The sequence below is a fragment of the Lucilia sericata genome, unplaced genomic scaffold (assembly GCF_015586225.1).
Source record: "Lucilia sericata isolate MDLA Ls3-8-SP2 unplaced genomic scaffold, ASM1558622v1 Contig000194F_arrow, whole genome shotgun sequence".
Taxonomy (NCBI): Eukaryota; Metazoa; Arthropoda; class Insecta; order Diptera; family Calliphoridae; genus Lucilia; species Lucilia sericata.
In genome coordinates, this window is record NW_023994222.1 from 442074 (window position 1) to 463648 (window position 21575).

Sequence of the window (21575 nt, forward strand, 5' to 3'; positions counted from 1 at the left end):
ATAGACTAGACTATAGACTAGACTATAGACTAGACTATAGACTAGACTATAGACTAGACTATAGACTAGACTATAGACTAGACTATAGACTAGACTATAGACTAGACTATAGACTAGACTATAGACTAGACTATAGACTAGACTACTAGACTAGACTAGACTAGACTATAGACTAGACTATAGACTAGACTATAGACTAGACTAGACTATAGACTAGACTATAGACTAGACTAGACTATAGACTAGACTATAGACTAGACTATAGACTAGACTATAGACTAGACTATAGACTAACTATAGACTAGACTATAGACTATAGACTAGACTATAGACTAGACTATAGACTAGACTATAGACTAGACTATAGACTAGACTATAGACTAGACTATAGACTAGACTATAGACTAGACTATAGACTAGACTATAGACTAGACTATAGACTAGACTATAGACTAGACTATAGACTAGAACTATAGACTAGACTATAGACTAGACTATAGACTAAACTATAGACTAGACTATAGACTAGACTATAGACTAGACTATAGACTAGACTATAGACTAGACTATAGACTAGACTATAGACTAGACTATAGACTAGACTATAGACTAGACTATAGACTAGACTAGACTATAGACTAGACTATAGACTAGACTATAGACTAGACTAGACTAGACTATAGACTAGACTATAGACTAGACTATAGACTAGACTATAGACTAGACTATAGACTAGACTATAGACTAGACTATAGACTAGACTATAGACTAGACTATAGACTAGACTATAGACTAGACTATAGACTAGACTATAGACTAGACTATAGACTAGACTATAGACTAGACTATAGACTAGACTATAGACTAGACTATAGACTAGACTATAGACTAGACTATAGACTAGACTATAGACTAGACTATAGACTAGACTATAGACTAGACTATAGACTAGACTATAGACTAGACTATAGACTAGACTATAGACTAGACTATAGACTAGACTATAGACTAGACTATAGACTAGACTATAGACTAGACTATAGACTAGACTATAGACTAGACTATAGACTAGACTATAGACTAGACTATAGACTAGACTATTAGACTAGACTATAGACTAGACTATAGACTAGACTATAGACTAGACTATAGACTAGACTAGATAGACTAGACTATAGACTAGACTATAGACTAGACTATAGACTAGACTATAGACTAGACTATAGACTAGACTATAGACTGGACTATAGACTAGACTATAAACTAGACTAAAGACCCGACTACAGACCCGACTAAGACCCGACTAAAGACCCGACTAAAGACCCAACTAAAGACCCGACTAAAGACCCGACTAAAGACCCGACTAAAGACCCGACTAAAGACCCGACTAAAGACCAGACTAAAGACCAGACTAAAGACCAGACTAAAGACCAGACTAAAGACCAGACTAAAGACCAGACTAAAGACCAGACTAAAGACTAGGCTAAAGACCAGACTAAAGACCAGACTAAAGACGAGACTACAGACTATACTAAAGACTAGGTTATAGCCTACACTAGAAAATAGACATAAACAAGTTTTATTTTTGTACTTTTATAGTAAAGTACCTAAGCATCCAAAAAGAAGTACCCACAAAAGTTCAACAGTTTTAAATTACTTTTGTTTCCAGTTAATATTGCTACTGTTGTTGTTGCTGTCGAAGTATTGAACTTCATTTACAACTTATTGAACCAAAAATATATGTTTGTTGCGCCCAAGACGAAGAAGAAAAAAAACACTACAAAATCAGTAGTCAACTTAGTCATTTTACCAGCTACTGAACGAACTAATGAACCCACAACTAAATGTAAAACTTGGCTAAATTCGTGTGCAATTTGTAGTAGCGTGTTTATCATCATGTTTCGGTTTGGCGTACAAACAAAATTTAGAAATAATAAAAAAAGAAAAACAAAATATTGTGAACCTTAATTTACCGGTAGTTAGGAGTTGTTGTTGTTGAGATTGTTGTTAATACATATAATAAATGAAACACTACCGAAACAAGACTTATAAATCTAGTGGCTTGGTTTTTTTTATTTTTTTTTGTTAACGACAATTGGATTTTTGTTAATTTTTGTTTTATAGCCATAAATTTACAAATTGATGGCTGGTCATTATGGTTTTTAAATTAAAAAGGAAGCAATGGAGATATTTTAAAAAAGTTAATTAGTAAAAATGTATGAAAGTTTTCTTAAGAATATAAGAAAGTTCTATTTTGGTTCTGTTCTAGCTCTCTTCTAATTCTGTTCCAGTTCTGTTCTAGTTCTGTTCTAGTTCTGTTCTAGTTCTGTTCTTGTTCTGTTCTAGTTCTGTTCTAGTTCTGTTCTAGTTCTGTTCTAGTTCTGTTCTAGTTCTGTTCTAGTTCTGTTCTAGTTCTGTTCTAGTTCTGTTCTAGTTCTGTTCTAGTTCTCTTCTAGTTCTGTTCTAGTTCTGTTCTAGATCTGTTCTAGTTCTGTTCTAGTTCTGTTCTAGTTCTGTTCTAGTTCTGTTCTAGTTCTGTTCTAGTTCTGTTCTAGTTCTGTTCTAGTTCTGTTCTAGTTCAGTTCTAGTTCTGTTCTAGTTCTGTTCTAGTTCTGTTCTAGTTCTGTTCTAGTTCTGTTCTAGTTCTGTTCTAGTTCTGTTTCTGTTCTAGTTCTGTTTCTAGTTCTGTTCTAGTTCTGTTCTAGTTCTGTTTCTAGTTCTGTTCTAGTTCTGTTCTAGTTCTGTTCTATTGCTGTTCTAGTTCTGTTCTAGTTCTGTTCTAGTTCTGTTCTAGTTCTGTTCTAGTTCTGTTCTAGTTCTGTTCTAGTTCTGTTCTAGTTCTGTTCTAGTTCTGTTCTAGTTCTGTTCTAGTTCTGTTCTAGTTCTGTTCTAGTTCTGTTCTAGTTCTGTTCTAGTTCTGTTCTAGTTCTGTTCTAGTTCTGTTCTAGTTCTGTTCTATTTCTGTTCTAGTTCTGTTCTAGTTCTGTTCTAGTTCTGTTCTAGTTCTGTTCTAGTTCTGTTCTAGTTCTGGTTCTAGTTTCTAGTTCTGTTCTAGTTCTGTTCTAGTTCTGTTCTAGTTCTGTTCTAGTTGTTCTGTTGTTCTAGTTCTGTTCTAGTTCTGTTCTAGTTCTAGTTCTGTTAGTTCTGTTCTAGTTCTTGTTCTGTTCTTGTTCTGTTCTTGTTCTGTTCTTGTTCTGTTCTTGTTCTGTTCTTGTTCTGTTCTAGTTCTGTTCAAGTTCTGTTCTAGTTCTGTTCTAGTTCTGTTCTACTTTTGTTCTAGTTCTGTTCTAGTTCTGTTCTAGTTCTGTTCTAGTTCTGTTCTAGTTGTGTTGTAGTTCTGTTCTAGTTCTGTTGTAGTTCTGTTGTAGTTCTGTTGTAGTTCTGTTGTAGTTCTGTTGTAGTTCTGTTCTAGTTCTGTTCTAGATCTGTTCTAGTTCTGTTCTAGTTCTGTTCTGTTCTGTTCTAGTTCTGTTCTAGTTCTGTTCTAGTTGTGTTGTAGTTCTGTTCTAGTTCTGTTGTAGTTCTGTTGTAGTTATGTTGTAGTTCTGTTGTAGTTCTGTTGTAGTTCTGTTGTAGTTCTGTTGTAGTTCTGTTGTAGTTCTGTTGTAGTTCTGTTGTAGTTCTGTTGTAGTTCTGTTCTAGTTCTATTCTAGTTCTGTTCTAGTTCTGTTCTAGTTCTGTTCTAGTTCTGTTCTAGTTCTGTTCTAGTTCTGTTCTAGTTCTGTTCTAGTTCTATTCTAGTTCTGTTCTAGTTCTGTTCTAGTTCTGTTCTAGTTCTGTTCTAGTTCTGTTCTAGTTCTGTTCTAGTTCTGTTCTAGTTCTGTTCTAGTTCTGTTCTAGTTCTGTTCTAGTTCTGTTCTAGTTCTGTTCTAGTTCTAGTTCTGTTCTAGTTCTGTTCTAGTTCTGTTCTAGTTCTGTTCTAGTTCTGTTCTAGTTCTGTTGTAGTTCGGTTGTAGTTCTGTTGTAGTTCTGTTGTAGTTCTGTTCTAGTTCTGTTCTAGATCTGTTCTAGTTCTGTTCTAGTTCTGTTCTAGTTCTGTTCTAGTTCTGTTCTAGTTCTGTTCTGTTCTGTTCTGTTCTAGTTCTGTTCTAGTTGTGTTGTAGTTCTGTTCTAGTTCTGTTGTAGTTATGTTGTAGTTCTGTTGTAGTTATGTTGTAGTTATGTTGTAGTTCTGTTGTAGTTATGTTGTAGTTCTGTTGTAGTTCTGTTGTAGTTCTGTTGTAGTTCTGTTGTAGTTCTGTTCTAGTTCTGTTCTAGTTCTGTTCTAGTTCTGTTCTAGTTCTGTTCTAGTTCTGTTCTAGTTTCTGCTCTAGTTTCTGTTCTAGTTCTGTTCTAGTTCTGTTCTAGTTCTGTTCTAGTTCTAGTTCTGTTCTAGTTCTGTTCTAGTTCTGTTCTAGTTCTGTTCTAGTTCTGTTCTAGTTCTGTTAGTTCTGTTCTAGTTCTGTTCTAGTTCTGTTCTAGTTCTGTCTAGTGCTAGTTCTGTTCTAGTTCTAGTTCTGTTCTAGTTCTGTTCTAGTTCTGTTCTAGTTCTGTTCTAGTTCTGTTCTAGTTCTGTTCTAGTGCTGTTCTAGTTCTGTTCTAGTTCTGTTTTAGTCTGTTCTATTTCTGTTCTACTGTTCTAGTTCTGTTCTAGTTCTAGTTCTGTTCTAGTTCTGTTCTAGTTCTGTTCTAGTTCTGTTCTAGTTCTGTTCTAGTTCTGTTCTAGTTCTGTTCTAGTTCTGTTTCTAGTTCTGTTCTAGTTCTGTTCTAGTTCTGTTCTAGTTCTGTTCAGTTTCTGTTCTAGTTCTGTTTTAGTTCTGTTCTAGTTCTGTTCTAGTTCTGTTCTGTTCTAGTTCTGTTCTAGTTCTGTTCTAGTTCTGTTCTGTTCTAGTTCTGTTCTAGTTCTGTTCTAGTTCTGTTCTAGTTCTGTTCTAGTTCTGTTCTAGTTCTGTAGCTCCTTTTGTTGTTTAATACTACTGCCTATTTGTTTTTTAAAAATATTTATTGACTTTGTTTCATTTAATTTTCGTTTTTTTTTTTTTAAAAGAGGGAGTTGAATTAATTTTTTGTTTTGTTACGAATTTTAAATTCATGTGGTCACGAGTTTAAGGAGGTTGAATAAAGAAAAAAAAATTAAATAAAACTAATTCATGACTTTGTTGGTTTGTTACTTTAACACAATTTTATGACAATATTGCTTTATTTCTTTTTAGTTGATTTTTTTCGCTGTAGCTTATGGTATGTTGCTATATGTTAAACTAATTTTAGAAAAATGTGTTTTTAAACATTTACTAAGTGTAATCTTTTCACTTTAAATCTAATAAGAAAAATACTTTGTTTCAGCTAGTTTTCAAAGCTTTAGGCGTTTTAAGGAAAATGTGGGATGAGGTTGAGTTTTAAACCAGATTGTTTTTAATGATTTTCTAGAAGATTTATAGTTTAAACAATGTTTTTTAGGTTTTTTCCAATATTTGAACTTGAAATTATGTTATTAACCTTTATTTTATTTAAGTTAGTTTAAAATAATTTATTTGATTTTTTAAAAAAATAGTTAATATCATCATGTTATAAATAACCCATAAACGTGAGGAAAATTTCACCTAATTTTTGGAAAAAAAAGTGTTTTAAAGCAAGTTTAAAATAGTTTTAAAGTTAAAGTTTAAAATGTTTAAAACAAATGTTCAAATTTATTCCAAATTTTTGGATACTTTAGCATTTTTCCCCCTTTTGGTTTGCTATTATTAAGTAAATTCCTTAATCATGTCTTTAGTTTCAAAGAATGTCAACTTTTGCAACCATAAATTTATATGCTTTAAACATTCCATACTAAACTCAATTTACATTAGCAGTTCAAATGCATATTACAGCCAAAAGTCGGCTACTTTCTATAAGATATTTTTCCTCTACTTTTTTGATTAAATAAAAGAGCTGATGTTAAAGAAGCAATGCAAATTCTAAACCAGTAGCATGTTATAGAAAAACTGCAAAAAAAAATCCAAATAAAACCATAAATGTTTGCCAACAGAATATCAATTTCGTATGGGGTTTACATACCCATTCGTAGAGGAAATGATATCTTAGATGAAGGCAATAGAAACAAACAGAAAACACAAACAAACATGCAAATTCAAATTCATTTCAAATCAAATGAAAAGATATCATTTAAAACACCCCCACTCTCTTTAAATCTTTAGCTAACTTAATACTAAACACATAACTACTAACTGCTTAACTTAAAACAGTGCACGGCAAGGAGAGAGATATACTAGTACAACTCAAAACATACTCTCTTCTTCCTTACTTCAACAAATCCCACTCAATCTAATTTTAGCATAAATATCTTAGTAAGAGTGCTTCACATTCTCCCTCTGCCCATCCCTGCTTAAAAATCTTTATTCTTTTACTTCCCAACTTAAAACAATTGTAAGTTGCGGCTGACAATGAAGATGAACTCTCTACAAAAAATAGTAATAGTCATATACATATATGTAGTTCGTTTATGGTGTGGCATAGTTATGAGCAGCAGTTGTCTGAAACTGCTGATAGCAGTACTCTAGTAAGAAAATTATGTTGTTGTTGCTGTCTTAATATGGTTTAAAAGAATCTCTGGGCATTGTTGTATGAAAAAAAAGAGTATATTTCTGTGTTCACATTAATAATAAGACCTACTCTTGTTATTGCTGTTAGTATAATGTAAAATTTCTTGATTTTTCTTTATAGCGTTGTGCCGTTATGAAACTTTAGTCTAAAGATTTGACTGATTGAACTGACTAAAAAGAAGCTGGGAAGGAAACCGTTCCAGTTCTATTTCTGTTCCAGTTATGTTCTAGTTCTGTTCTAGTTCTGTTCTAGTTCTGTTCTAGTTCTGTTCTAGTTCTGTTCTAGTTCTGTTCTAGTTCTGTCTAGTTCTGTTCTAGTTCTGTTCTAGTTCTGTTCTAGTTCTGTTCTAGTTCTGTTCTAGTTCTGTTCTAGTTCTTTCTAGTTCTGTTCTAGTTCTAGTTCTGTTCTAGTTCTGTTCTAGTTCTGTTCTAGTTCTGTTCTAGTTCTGTTCTAGTTCTGTTCTAGTTCTGTTCTAGTTCTGTTCTAGTTCTGTTTTAGTTCTGTTTTAGTTCTGTTCTAGTTCTGTTCTAGTTCTGTTCTAGTTCTGTTCTAGTTCTGGTTCTAGTTCTGTTCTAGTTCTATTCTAGTTATGTTCCAGTTCTGTTCTAGTTCTGGTTCTATTTCTGTTCTAGTTCTGTTCTAGTTCTGTTCTAGTTCTATTCTAGTTATGTTCCAGTTCTGTTCTAGTTCTGTTCTAGTTCTGTTCTAGTTCTGTTCTAGTTCTGTTCGAGTTCTGTTCTAGTTCTGTTCTAGTTCTGTTCTAGTTCTGTTCTAGTTTCTGTTCTAGTTCTGTTCTAGTCTGTTCTAGTTCTGTTCTAGTTCTGTTCTAGTTCTGTTCTAGTTCTGTTCTAGTTCTGTTCTAGTTCTGTTCTAGTTCTGTTCTAGTTTCTGTTCTAGTTCTGTTCTAGTTCTGTTCTAGTTCTGTTCTAGTTCTGTTCTAGTTCTGTTCTAGTTCTGTTCTAGTTCTGTTCTAGTTCTGTTCTAGTTCTGTTCTAGTTCTGTTCTAGTTCTGTTCTAGGTTCTGTTCTAAGTTCTGTTCTAGTTCTGTCTATTCTTTCTAGTTCTGTTCTAGTTCTGTTCTAGTTCTGTTCTAGTTCTGTTCTAGTTCTGTTCTAGTTCTGTTCTAGTTCTGTTCTAGTCTGTTCTAGTTCTGTTCTAGTTCTGTTCGTTCTGTTCTGTAGTTCTGTTCTGTCTAGTTCTGTTCTAGTTCTGTTCTTAGTTCTGTTCTAGTTCTAGTTCTGTTCTAGTTTGTTCTAGTTCTGTTCTAGTTCTGTTCTAGTTCTGTTCTAGTTCTGTTCTAGTTCAGTTCTATTTCTGTTCTAGTTCTGTTCTAGTTCTGTTCTAGTTCTGTTCTAGTTTGTTTCTAGTATGTTCTAGTTCTGTTCTAGTTTGTTCTAGTTCTGTTCTAGTTCTGTTCTAGTTCTGTTCTAGTTCTGTTCTAGTTCTGTTCTAGTTCTGTCTAGTTCTGTTCTAGTTCTGTTCTAGTTCTGTTCTAGTTCTGTTAGTTCTGTTCTAGTCTGTTCTAGTTCTGTTCTAGTTCTGTTCTAGTTCTGTTCTAGTTCTGTTCTAGTTCTGTTCTAGTTCTGTTCTAGTTTTGTTCTAGTTCTGTTCTATTTCTGTTCTATTTCTGTTCTATTCTGTTCTAGTTCTATTCTAGTTCTGTTCTAGTTCTGTTCTAGTTCTGTTCTAGTTCGTTCTAGTTCTGTTCTAGTTTCTGTTCTAGTTCTGTTCTAGTTCTGTTCTAGTTATGTTCTAGTTCTGTTCTAGTTATGTTTAGCTGGTCTAGTACGGTTTCTAGTTATCTGCCTTCATGTAGATTTCTAGAATACTTCCCTTTCGTGGATTTCCTATCCCTCCCTTCATTCTTAAATCTCAATGAATAACTTGTAAAGTCCATGAATGACTATTGTTGTAAGTATGATTGTAAATACATACATACACATGTACGTATGTTTGTCTAAAATTTTATTCTTCTAGCATAGCAGCAGTATGCTAGCAATTTTGCCTGTAAATTGTGACTGACAAACATTTAACTTTAAATGGCTTAAATATCTTTATTTAAACCAAAATGCATTTGATGTTCTTAAAAGACAAGAGGTTGCTAAAAATTTCAGAAAAAATATTGTAGAATTTGACTTTAACAAAAATAAGGAAATTGTTATTATTGTCACTGCAGCATTGCTAGCGAAAGAGACTTTTTATGCTGACTGCTGCAAATTGCTGCCTGCTGTTTAGAAAATTGTGGGTTTTTGGTTTAATGTGAAGTGTGTAATTCGTTTTTTCCTGTTAAATGAATTAAACTAAAAATATTTTAATGTCAATTGTAGTTACAAAGAAAGAACATTGAAAATGATGATGTTTAAGAAAGATTAGAATAGATTCTTTGGGTAAAGTAAAGAAATTTTTCGGAAATTATTTTTACTAGAAATGTTGCCAATGTTTGTTGTTAGAAATATTTATTACAAAATTTGTAGTTTTATTTTATTACCCACAGTGATGACATTTAAATATTGTTGTTGTAGGAATCGGTATGTTAACGATTTTTATAGTAAGTGGTGATAAATTGTTAAACTTTTAAGGTGATAAGAAGACGAGTTTAAGAAAGCTTAACAATAGCTGTGAACTATATATTCATTTCAATTCTAATTAACATCAGTTCTAGTAAAGTTCTAGTTAAGTTCCAGTTCAGTTCAGTTCTAGTTAAGTTCCAGTTCAGTTCAGTTCTAGTTCAGTTCTAGTTTAGTTCTAGTTCAGTTCTAGTTCAGTTCTAGTTCAGTTCTAGTTCAGTTCTAGTTCAGTTCTAGTTCAGTTCTAGTTCAGTTCTAGTTCAGTTCTAGTTCAGTTCTAGTTCAGTTCTAGTTCAGTTCTAGTTCAGTTCTAGTTCAGTTCTAGTTCAGTTCTAGTTCAGTTCTAGTTCAGTTCTAGTTCAGTTCTAGTTCAGTTCTAGTTCAGTTCTAGTTCAGTTCTAGTTCAGTTCTAGTTCAGTTCTAGTTCAGTTCTAGTTCAGTTCTAGTTCAGTTCTAGTTCAGTTCTAGTTTTGTTCTAGTTCTGTTCAGTTCTAGTTCAGTTCTAGTTTGTTCTAGTTCTGTTCTAGTTCCGTTCTAGTTTGTTCAGTTCTGTTCTAGTTCTGTTCTAGTTCTGTTCTAGTTCTGTTCTAGTTCTGTTCTAGTTCTGTTCTAGTTCTGTTCTAGTTCTGTTCTAGTTCTGTTCTAGTTCTGTTCTAGTTCTGTTCTAGTTCTGTTCTAGTTCTGTTCTAGTTCTGTTCTAGTTCTGTTCTAGTTCTGTTCTAGTTCTGTTCTAGTTCTGTTCTAGTTCTGTTCTAGTTCTGTTCTAGTTCTGTTCTAGTTCTGTTCTAGTTCTGTTCTAGTTCTGTTCTAGTTCTGTTCTAGTTCTGTTCTAGTTCTGTTCTAGTTCTGTTCTAGTTCTGTTCTAGTCTGTTCTAGTTCTGTTCTAGTTCTGTTCTAGTTCTGTTCTAGTTCTGTTCTAGTTCTGTTCTAGTTCTGTTCTAGTTCTGTTCTAGTTCTGTTCTAGTTCTGTTCTAGTTCTGTTCTAGTTCTGTTCTAGTTCTGTTCTAGTTCTGTTCTAGTTCTGTTCTAGTTCTGTTCTAGTTCTGTTCTAGTTCTGTTCTGTTCTGTTCTAGTTCTGTTCTAGTTCTGTTTAGTTCTGTTCTAGTTCTGTTAGTTCTGTTCTAGTTCTGTTCTAGTTCTGTTCTAGTTCTGTTCTAGTTCTGTTCTGTTCTGGTTCTGTTCTAGTTCTGTTCTAGTTCTGTTCTAGTTCTGTTCTAGTTCTGTTCTAGTTCTGTTCTAGTTCTGTTCTAGTTCTGTTCTAGTTCTGTTCTAGTTCTGTTCTAGTTCTGTTCTAGTTCTGTTCTAGTTCTGTTCTAGTTCTGTTCTAGTTTGTTCTAGTTCTGTTCTAGTTCTGTTCTAGTTCTGTTCTAGTTCTGTTCTAGTTCTGTTCTAGTTCTGTTCTAGTTCTGTTCTAGTTCTGTTCTAGTTCTGTTCTAGTTCTGTTCTAGTTCTGTTCTAGTTCTGTTCTAGTTCTGTTCTAGTTCTGTTCTAGTTCTGTTCTAGTTCTGTTCTAGTTCTGTTCTAGTTCTGTTCTAGTTCTGTTCTAGTTCTGTTCTAGTTCTGTTCTTGTTCTGTTCTAGTTCTGTTCTAGTTCTGTTCTAGTTCTGTTCTAGTTCTGTTCTAGTTCTGTTCTAGTTCTGTTCTAGTTCTGTTCTAGTTCTGTTCTAGTTCTGTTCTGTTCTGGTTCTGTTCTAGTTCTGTTCTAGTTCTGTTCTAGTTCTGTTCTAGTTCTGTTCTAGTTCTGTTCTAGTTCTGTTCTAGTTCTGTTCTAGTTCTGTTCTAGTTCTGTTCTAGTTCTGTTCTAGTTCTGTTCTAGTTCTGTTCTAGTTCTGTTCTAGTTCTGTTCTGTTCTGGTTCTGTTCTAGTTCTGTTCTAGTTCTGTTCTAGTTCTGTTCTAGTTCTGTTCTAGTTCTGTTCTAGTTCTGTTCTAGTTCTGTTCTAGTTCTGTTCTAGTTCTGTTCTAGTTCTGTTCTAGTTCTGTTCTAGTTCTGTTCTAGTTCTGTTCTAGTTCTGTTCTAGTTCTGTTCTAGTTCTGTTCTAGTTCTGTTCTAGTTCTGTTCTAGTTCTGTTCTAGTTCCGTTCTAGTTTTGTTCTAGTTCTGTTCTAGTTCTGTTCTAGTTCTGTTCTAGTTCTGTTCTAGTTCTGTTCTAGTTCTGTTCTAGTTCTGTTTAGTCTTTCTAGTTCTGTTCTAGTTCTGTTCTAGTTCTGTTCTAGTTCTGTTCTAGTTCAGTTCTAGTTCAGTTCTAGTTTTCTAGTTCAGTTCTAGTTCAGTTCTAGTTCTGTTCTAGTTCTGTTCTAGTTCTGCTCTAGTTCTGCTCTAATTCTGCTCTAGTTCTGTTCTAGTTCTGTTCTAGTTCTGTTCTAGTTCTGTTCTAGTTCTGTTCTAGTTCTGTTCTAGTTCTGTTCTAGTTCTGTTCTAGTTCTGTTCTAGTTCTGTTCTAGTTCTGTTCTAGTTCTGTTCTAGTTCTGTTCTAGTTCTGTTCTAGTTCTGTTCTAGTTCTGTTCTAGTTCTGTTCTAGTTCTGTTCTAGTTGTGTTCTAGTTCTGTCCTAATTCTGTTCTAGTTCTGTTCTAGTTCTGTTCTAGTTCTAGTTCTGTTCTAGTTCTGTTCTAGTTCTGTTCTAGTTCTGTTCTAGTTCTGTTCTAGTTCTGTTCTGTTCTGTTCTAGTTCAGTTCTAGTTTAGTTCTAGTTCTGTTCTAGTTCTGTTCTAGTTCTGTTCTAGTTCTGTTCTAGTTCTGTTCTAGTTCTGTTCTAGTTCTGTTCTAGTTCTGTTCTAGTTCTGTTCTAGTTCTGTTCTAGTTCTGTTCTAGTTCTGTTCTAGTTCTGTTCTAGTTCTGTTCTAGTTCTGTTCTAGTTCTGTTCTAGTTCTGTTCTAGTTCTGTTCTAGTTCTGTTCTAGTTCTGTTCTAGTTCTGTTCTAGTTCTGTTCTAGTTCTTTCTAGTTCTGTTCTAGTTCTGTTCTAGTTCTGTTCTAGTTCTGTTCTAGTTCTGTTCTAGTTCTGTTCTAGTTCTGTTCTAGTTGTGTTCTAGTTCTGTTCTAGTTCTGTTCTAGTTCTGTTCTAGTTGTGTTCTAGTTCTGTTCTAATTCTGTTCTAGTTCTGTTCTAGTTCTGTTCTAGTTCTGTTCTAGTTCTGTTCTAGTTCTGTTCTAGTTCTGTTCTAGTTCTGTTCTAGTTCTGTTCTAGTTCTGTTCTAGTTCTGTTCTAGTTCTGTTCTAGTTCTGTTCTAGTTCTGTTCTAGTTCTGTTCTAGTTCGGTTCTAGTTCTGTTCTAGTTCTGTTCTAGTTCTGTTCTAGTTCTGTTCTAGTTCTGTTCTAGTTCTGTTCTAGTTCTGTTCTAGTTCTGTTCTAGTTCTGTTCTAGTTCTGTTCTAGTTCTGTTCTAGTTCTGTTCTAGTTCTGTTCTAGTTCTGTTCTAGTTCTGTTCTAGTTCTGTTCTAGTTCTGTTCTAGTTCTGTTCTAGTTCTGTTCTAGTTCTGTTCTAGTTTTGTTCTAGTTCTGTTCTAGTTCTGTACCAGTTCTGTTCTAGTTCTCTTCTACTTCTGTTCTAATTCTGTTCTAGTTCTGTTTCTAGTTCTGTTCTAGTTCTGTTCTAGTTCTGTTCTAGTTCTGTTCTAGTTCTGTTCTAGTTCTGTTCTAGTTCTGTTCTAGTTCTGTTCTAGTTCTGTTCTAGTTCTGTTCTAGTTCTGTTCTAGTTCTGTTCTAGTTCTGTTCTAATTCTGTTCTTGTTCTGTTCTAGTTCTGTTCTAGTTCTGTTCTAGTTCTGTTCTAGTTCTGTTCTAGTTCTGTTCTAGTTCTGTTCTAGTTTTGTTCTAGTTCTGTTCTAGTTCTGTACCAGTTCTGTTCTAGTTCTCTTCTACTTCTGTTCTAATTCTGTTCTAGTTCTTTTCTAGTTCTCTTCTAGTTCTGTTCTAGTTCTGTTCTAGTTCGTTCTAGTTCTGTTCTAGTTCTGTTCTAGTTCTGTTCTAGTTCTGTTCTAGTTCTGTTCTAGTTCTGTTTCTAGTTCTGTTCTAGTTCTGTTCTAGTTCTGTTCTATTCTGTTCTGTTCTAGTTTTGTTCTAGTTCTGTCTAGTTCTGTTCTAGTTCTGTTCCAGTTCTGTTCTAGTTCTGTTCTAGTTCGTTCTAGTTCTGTTCTAGTTCTGTTTTAGTTCTGTTCTAGTTCTGTTCTAGTTCACTTCATGGCAAAAGTTTTCGTAATTGATCATCATTGGATCTTATTATTCAGTGTTGTTCCTAAAGCGTTAGTTATTTCTCAAGCAGGCTTCCCTTTTGGCTTTTATCATTGAAAACGCATTGACACCTTATGCCTGGACATTTACACATTTTAGGCTCCTACACATTAGCCAATTGATTTGGCCAAAAAGAAATCTTAAGCAATGACAAGCAAAAACTTGTTTCCCAACAATATAAAATACTACGTACAATTAATTTCAAAAGTTATGGTAGAATTTTATAATTTTTTTTTGCTGTTCAGTCATTCCTCGTGAAGTTTTCTCTAGATTTTTTTTGATTCTTTTCCTGATTTCCTCAATTGGTTATCTATCGTTTTGAGCATGGAGCCGTATATGTTTGTGTATGTCCAAGTATTGGCAGTTTTGTGGGTCAGTGTGTTTACAGTTGATAGGTTGTACTGGCATCATGGCTTTAGACACACACACACACATACATTAGTCGCCCGTCTGTATGTCTGTCTCTATTCGTATTTATTACTATTTTGGTCCATTGTGTGTGCCACAATATTCTATTTGATTCTGGTCAATTATTTTCTTCTTATTTTGGAGTTTTGGTGTCAATGTTAGGCGTTGTTGTTATTTTGGTTTTTGTTCGTTTGCAGCAAATAATCGTTAGATGTAGAAGTTGTAAAGGAAAATAGTTGCAATTGCAAAAGAACGACAAAAGAAATAGATGCCATGACATTTGGTGGGAAATTCTTAAGAGAAATCGCTTGAAAATTTTATTTTTTCCAATTCCAATTCCAATTCAATAACAATTATTTTGTAAAACAAAAAGAATAGAATGTTAGAGAAAAATGGCCAATTTTATAGAACAATTACAAGAAAATTAAGAATTTTGTTTAAAGAAATTAAAAAATTCTTTAGAAATAATTTTAACAATCATGTTGTTAATGATTAACAAATGGATAATTTGGAATAATACAAAGCAAACTATATTTGGATTTTAGCAGAAAACTAAACTATAGACTAGAATGTAGATTAAACTATAGATTAGAATGTAGTCCAAAATAAAATTCACTATCGACCAGACTATAGACTAGACTATAGACTAGACTATAGACTAGACTATAGACTAGACTATAGACTAGACTATAGACTAGACTATAGACTAGACTATAGACTAGACTATAGACTAGACTATAGACTAGACTATAGACTAGACTATAGACTAGACTATAGACTAGACTATAGACTAGACTATAGACTAGACTATAGACTAGACTATAGACTAGACTATAGACTAGACTATATACTAGACTATAGACTAGACTATAGACTAGACTATAGACTAGACTATGGACTAGACTATAGACTAGACTATAGACTAGACTATAGACTAGACTATAGACTAGACTATGGACTAGACTATAGACTAGACTATAGACTAGACTATAGACTAGACTATAGACTGGACTATATACTAGACTATAGACTAGACTATAGACTAGACTATAGACTAGACTATGGACTAGACTATAGACTAGACTATAGACTAGACTATAGACTAGACTATAGACTAGACTATAGACTAGACTATAGACTAGACTATAGACTAGACTATAGACTAGACTATAGACTAGACTATAGACTAGACTATAGACTAGACTATAGACTAGACTATATACTAGACTATATACTAGACTATAGACTAGACTATAGACTAGACTATAAACTAGACTATAGACTGGACTATAGACTAGACTATGGACTAGACTATAGACTAGACTATAGAGTGCACTATGGACTATACTTAAGGCTAGACTATAGATTAAACTAAAGACTAGATCATAGACTACTTTATAGACTAGAGTTTTATAGATTGAGGCAAAGAGCTCTCGCTCTCTTTCTCTTTGTCTCTTGCAACTCTATTGCTCTCGCACATTCACATGTCCGTGTGCCTCTCTGTCTATTCCTGAAGTAATCCTTAACTAGTTGCGAGCAAATTTTTGACTTTGTACTTGAGAATAAACCAGATTTAGTCTGATAATAGACTGAGCTTTATTATAAAAAAATAATAGTTGGACTATATTTCATTTTGTTTCATACTATCTTCCAATTGAGTCCATGTAAATCCCTATTAAATCAACTTCCATTTCTAATAGATTTTTACCTAAAGTGTATTCTTGTGTCTATTTAAGCGGCATAAATATTGAATAAAACATAAATTCCTACAACATTATGATCGATCAATAGTTTTTCTCTTTAAGCAACTATACAATGTTAAATTAACAAGCTGCGGGTAGAAATGCTATTGGAAAACTATTGATGTTTAACAAAGCAGCATTTGGTCTTAAAAGCCTTTTAGTAGCAGCAGTACAGGAGATATGCAGGCAAAGATATTAAGGCCATAAAAGACAAACTAAGAAAATGATGATGTATGGTGGTGGCAAAAAGATTTGCGACACGATTTGCATATAGAAAACAGACGGTTAACAAGGCATAATAGTGGCAGTTGGAAAACTAACACCCATGATTAGGTAATGATGTCTTCTAAAGGTATTTGGCTTAAAGGAGAAAGAAATTTATGACTTTAAACCCAGGCACACTGGAAGAGAAAAAAGGGTAATATTACCAAAAAACTAAAAGCTTAAGACTTGCAAAAGTTCTGTTAGTGTGCCACCAACTATTGCTAGTTTGCTACAACTTTAAGTAGTTGTCTTTCTGTAACTTTTCTCAGTTGTCTACTCCATTTAACATTCTTGAAAATATTGATTAAATGATACCGGCCTGTTAATGCCATTATTAACGTTTATCTTAGTGTAAGTCTAACTAAGTATGGCTGCAAACCATATTTTGCCAGTTTGCATTATTTTTTTTGCTGACTGAGATAAACATGATTTATGTGTAGTACTTAGCAAGTAAATATCACTCATTTTAAGCATAAATAATATATAACACAAGTAGCAATAATTTGCACTTTTGCAGACCACAGATTACTTGAATAATTTTATAAAATGTCTTTACGGATCTCGCTGGAGATTGTAGAGAACAATCAATTTGAATTAAATCCTTTCAGGGAAATCGGTCTATTCTATAGAATAGTATAGTCTAGTCTATAACCTAATCTATAGTCTAGCCTATAACGTTGTCTATAGTCTAGTCTCTAATCTAGTCTATAGTCTAGTCTATAGTCTAGTCTATAGTCTAGTCTATAGTCTAGTCTATAGTCTAGTCTATAGTCTAGTCTAGTCTAGTCTATAGTCTAGTCTATAGTCTAGTCTATAGTCTAGTCTATAGTCTAGTCTATAGTCTAGTCTATAGTCTAGTCTATAGTCTAGTCTATAGTCTAGTCTATAGTCTAGTCTATAGTCTAGTCTATAGTCTAGTCTATAGTCTAGTTTATAGTCTAGTCTATAGTCTAGTCTATAGTCTAGTCTATAGTCTAGTCTATAGACTAGTCTATAGTCTAGTCTATAGTCTAGTCTATAGTCCAGTCTATAGTCTAGTCTATAGTCTAGTCTATAGTCTAGTCTATAGTCTAGTCTATAGTCTAGTCTATAGTCTAGTCTATAGTCTAGTCTATAGTCTAGTCTATAGTCTAGTCTATAGTCTAGTCTATAGTCTAGTCTATAGTCTAGTCTATAGTCTAGTCTATAGTCTAGTCTATAGTCTAGTCTATAGTCTAGTCTATAGTCTAGTCTATAGTCTAGTCTATAGTCTAGTCTATAGTTTAGTCTATAGTCTAGTCTATAGTCTAGTCTATAGTCTAGTGTATAGTCTATAGTCTAGTCTATAGTCTAGTCTATAGTCTAGTCAATAGTCTAGTCTATAGTCTAGTCAATAGTCTAGTCTAGTCTATAGTCTAGTCTATAGTCTAGTCTATAGTCTAGTCTATAGTCTAGTCTATAGTCTAGTCTATAGTCTAGTCTATAGTCTAGTCTATAGTCTAGTCTATAGTCTAGTCTATAGTCTAGTCTATAGTCTAGTCTATAGTCTAGTCTATAGTCTAGTCTATAGTCTAGTCTATAGTCTAGTCTATAGTCTAGTCTATAGTCTAGTCTATAGTCTAGTCTATAGTCTAGTCTATAGTCTAGTCTATAGTCTAGTCTATAGTCTAGTCTATAGTCTAGTCTATAGTCTAGTCTATAGTCTAGTCTATAGTCTAGTCTATAGTCTAGTCTATAGTCTAGTCTATAGTCTAGTCTATAGTCTAGTCTATAGTCTAGTCTATAGTCTAGTCTATAGTCTAGTCTATAGTCTAGTCTATAGTCTAGTCTATAGTCTAGTCTATAGTCTAGTCTATAGTCTAGTCTATAGTCTAGTCTATAGTCTAGTCTATAGTCTAGTCTATAGTCTAGTCTATAGTCTAGTCTATAGTCTAGTCTATAGTCTAGTCTATAGTCTAGTCTATAGTCTAGTCTATAGTCTAGTCTATGGTCTAGTCTATAGTCTAGTCTATGGTCTAGTCTATAGTCTAGTCTATAGTCTAGTCTATAGTCTAGTCTATAGTCTAGTCTATAGTCTAGTCTATAGTCTAGTCTATAGTCTAGTCTATAGTCTAGTCTATAGTCTAGTCTATAGTCTAGTCTAGTCTAGTCTATAGTCTAGTCTATAGTCTAGTCTATAGTCTAGTCTATAGTCTAGTCTATAGTCTAGTCTATAGTCTAGTCTATAGTCTAGTCTATAGTCTAGTCTATAGTCTAGTCTATAGTTTAGTCTATAGTTTAGTCTATAGTCTAGCCTATAGTCTAGTCTATAGTCTAGTCTATAGTCTAGTCTATAGTCTAGTCTATAGTCTAGTCTATAGTCTAGTCTATAGTCTAGTCTATGGTCTAGTCTATAGTCTAGTCTATAGTCCAGACTATAGTCTTGTCTGGCAACACTGTCTGTAGGCTATTGAATTATGCTAAAATAAGTTCTATAGCTTTTGACCCTTATAATACACATTCCTCAGGAAATAAACTTAATTTTAACACAAAAACCTGTTTTGAAAACATTTCTGAAGTTTGAACCAAATTAGTTCTATAATTAACCTAAAAGCTATAACGAATGTTAACAGTATCAAAAAGTACTTAAGCTATTTAATAACTAATTTCTGGAGCTTAAAGCCTAAAACAAAAACGACTCCAAAAAACGCAAATCATTTTTCAAAAATTAAACAATTTTGTTCAAACACAGCATGATTAATGTTTCTTTTTTGTTTAAACAAAATCATTACCTATACAATTTTGCTGGTAATCTACCTATAGGTCTTAAGTTCAGCCACCTAATCATTCTTATATTTTCTTATATTTATTTATTTAAGCTAAGTAATGCAGTTTTTATTAAAGCACCGTTTGTTTAGATATTATTAAAATATTTATTAACTTTGTTTTAAGAGGAGACCTATAAAAATAAAAGTAGTTTTCGTAGTTTTAAATCAAAATTAACATTTTGTGTAACAAATTTAGGTCAACTGCATGAGAATTTTTACACTGACTTTCATAGTTATAAACGTAATAAAAAACAGATGAATTTCTCTAATTATACGGTGGGTAATTTGTGTTACTTGTAGTTTATTTCTTTATTTATAAATTAGGTGTAAGAAAAGAATTTTTAATAATTTTTATGGAGTAATTAAAAACTTATTATTAGATTTAAAGAAAAGAGAGCAGCAGGTGATTTTTCAAAGACAAAAGTAGACAATTTTCCTGAACTTTCGTAAGAACCGTTAAGTTTTTCATAAAATGGATTTGTGCTAGAAATTGAGCTAATAACACATTATCGATATAGTCTAGTCTATAATCTAGTCGATAGTCTACTCTGAAGTATAGTTTATAGTCTAGGCCATAGTCTAGTCTATAGTCTAGTCTATAGTCTAGTCTATAGTCTAGTGTATAGTCTAGTCTATAATCTAGTCTATAGTCTAGTCTATTGTCTAGTCTATAGCCTAAACTACAGTCTAGTCTATATTCTATTCTATATTCTAAACTATAGCCTAAACTACATTCTATTCCATATTCTATTCTATATTCTATTCTATAGTCTAGTCTTTAGTCTAGTCTATAGTCTAGTCTATAGTCTAGTCTATAGTCTAGACTATAGTCTAGTATATAGTCTATAGTCTAGTCTATAGTCTATATTCTAGTCTATAGTCTAGTCTATAATCCAGTCTATCGTCTAGTCTATAGTCTAGTCTATAGTCCAGTCTATAGTCTAGTCTATAGTCTAGTTTATAGTCTAGTCTATAGTCTAGTCTATAGTCTAGTCTATAGTCTAGTCCATAGTCTAGTCTATAGTCTAGTCTATAGTCTAGTCTATAGTCTAGTCTATAGTCTAGTCTATAGTCTAGTCTATAGTCTAGTCTATAGTCTAGTCTATAGTCTAGTCTATAGTCTAGTCTATAGTCTAGTCTATAGTCTAGTCTATAGTCTAGTCTATAGTCTAGTCTATAGTCTAGTCTATAGTCTAGTCTATAGTCTAGTCTATAGTCTAGTCTATAGTCTAGTCTATAGTCTAGTCTATAGTCTAGTCTATAGTCTAGTCTATAGTCTAGTCTATAGTCTAGTCTATAGTCTAGTCTATAGTCTAGTCTATAGTCTAGTCTATAGTCTAGTCTATAGTCTAGTCTATAGTCTAGTCTATAGTCTAGTCTATAGTCTAGTCTATAGTCTAGTCTATAGTCTAGTCTATAGTCTAGTCTATAGTCTAGTCTATAGTCTAGTCTATAGTCTAGTCTATAGTCTAGTCTATAGTCTAGTCTATAGTCTAGTCTATAGTCTAGTCTATAGTCTAGTCTATAGTCTAGTCTATAGTCTAGTCTATAGTCTAGTCTATAGTCTAGTCTATAGTCTAGTCTATAGTCTAGTCTATAGTCTAGTCTATAGTCTAGTCTATAGTCTAGTCTATAGTCTAGTCTATAGTCTAGTCTATAGTCTAGTCTATAGTCTAGTCTATAGTCTAGTCTATAGTCTAGTCTATAGTCTAGCCTATAGTCTAGTCTATAGTCTAGTCTATAGTCTAGCCTATAGTCTAGTCTATAGTCTAGTCTATAGTCTAGTCTATAGTCTAGTCTATAGTCTAGTCTATAGTCTAGTCTATAGTTTAGTCTATAGTCTAGTCTAGTCTATAGTGTAGTCTAGTCTATAGTCTAGTCTATAGTCTAGTCTAGTTATAGTCTAGTCTATTCTAGTCTATAGTCTAGTCTATAGTCTAGTCTAGTCTAGTCTATAGTCTAGTCTATAGTCTAGTCTATAGTCTAGTCTATAGTCTAGTCTATAGTCTAGTCTATAGTCTAGTCTATAGTCTAGTCTATAGTCTAGTCTATAGTCTAGTCTATAGTCTAGTCTATAGTCTAGTCTATAGTCTAGTCTATAGTCTAGTCTAGTCTAGCCTATAGTCTAGTCTATAGTCTAGTCTATAGTCTAGTCTATAGTCTATCCTATAGTCTAGTCTATAGTCCTCATAAAAAATCTGAATTACTGTCGTCCTATATGTAAAGCAAGAATTAGTTTCTACGTTCCGTTCCGTGTTGTTTTTTATACAACAACGTAACGGCAACCTCACGGTCCAGCTAACTACTTACACTGGTTTACGTAAGCCAAAAATGAATCAACTGAATTCATCACGCTGCGAGACGTAGAAACTAACTGAACCCTAACTCTACCCTCTTTATATTCTTACAAAAAGTACATGCTACTCAACTACCCATCACTGTGTAAGTCAGAATATGTATTTTGTTAAAATTATAAAAATTAATTAATGTACAAACTTATTTCTAATAACTTACCTCAATCATTGTTGTAGTCGTTGTCGTTGCTTCCTTATTTTACAGCAAAAACACTACTACTTTTTTTCTCACATTTTGCCGCCATATTCTATTAAGCTAAATGATTTTGCTTTTTATTAAATTCTTCAAAAATTTGTAATAACAACAACATAATATTAATGCTTTAGCCCCTCTTGCACTGTCACTAAACAACACTCTCTTTCTGTCCATAACTCTCCCACTGTTTGCCGGCTTACGAAGGGCCATGGAAACAAAAAACGGCGACAATTGCATGAATATATTTGGCAAATTCTGCTTTTTTGGTTTTGCAAATTTTCTAATGCTTTTTTCACTAATTTCAAAAACACTTTTCATTAATATTTTTATATACAAATATAAATTAACATTTTCTTAATAATATTAAACAAAAATATTTTAACATAAACAATTAATTAACGCGTTAGATTAATTTAAAGGGGCACTATTAACATTAAACAACCGAACACTTTAGA

The 21575-nt window shown here is 33.1% G+C and overlaps 1 protein-coding gene across 2 annotated transcripts in view; it reads right to left on the reverse strand.

Annotated features, from left to right (window-relative positions):
- Positions 1-21575, reverse strand: part of LOC119601861 — a 181246-nt gene extending 159671 nt beyond the window's left edge. For both annotated transcript variants that reach the window (XM_037953082.1, XM_037953079.1), the window contains exon 1: positions 21085-21575. The gene's annotated coding sequence lies outside the window, so the exon portion shown is untranslated. The remainder of the gene's footprint in view (positions 1-21084) is intronic.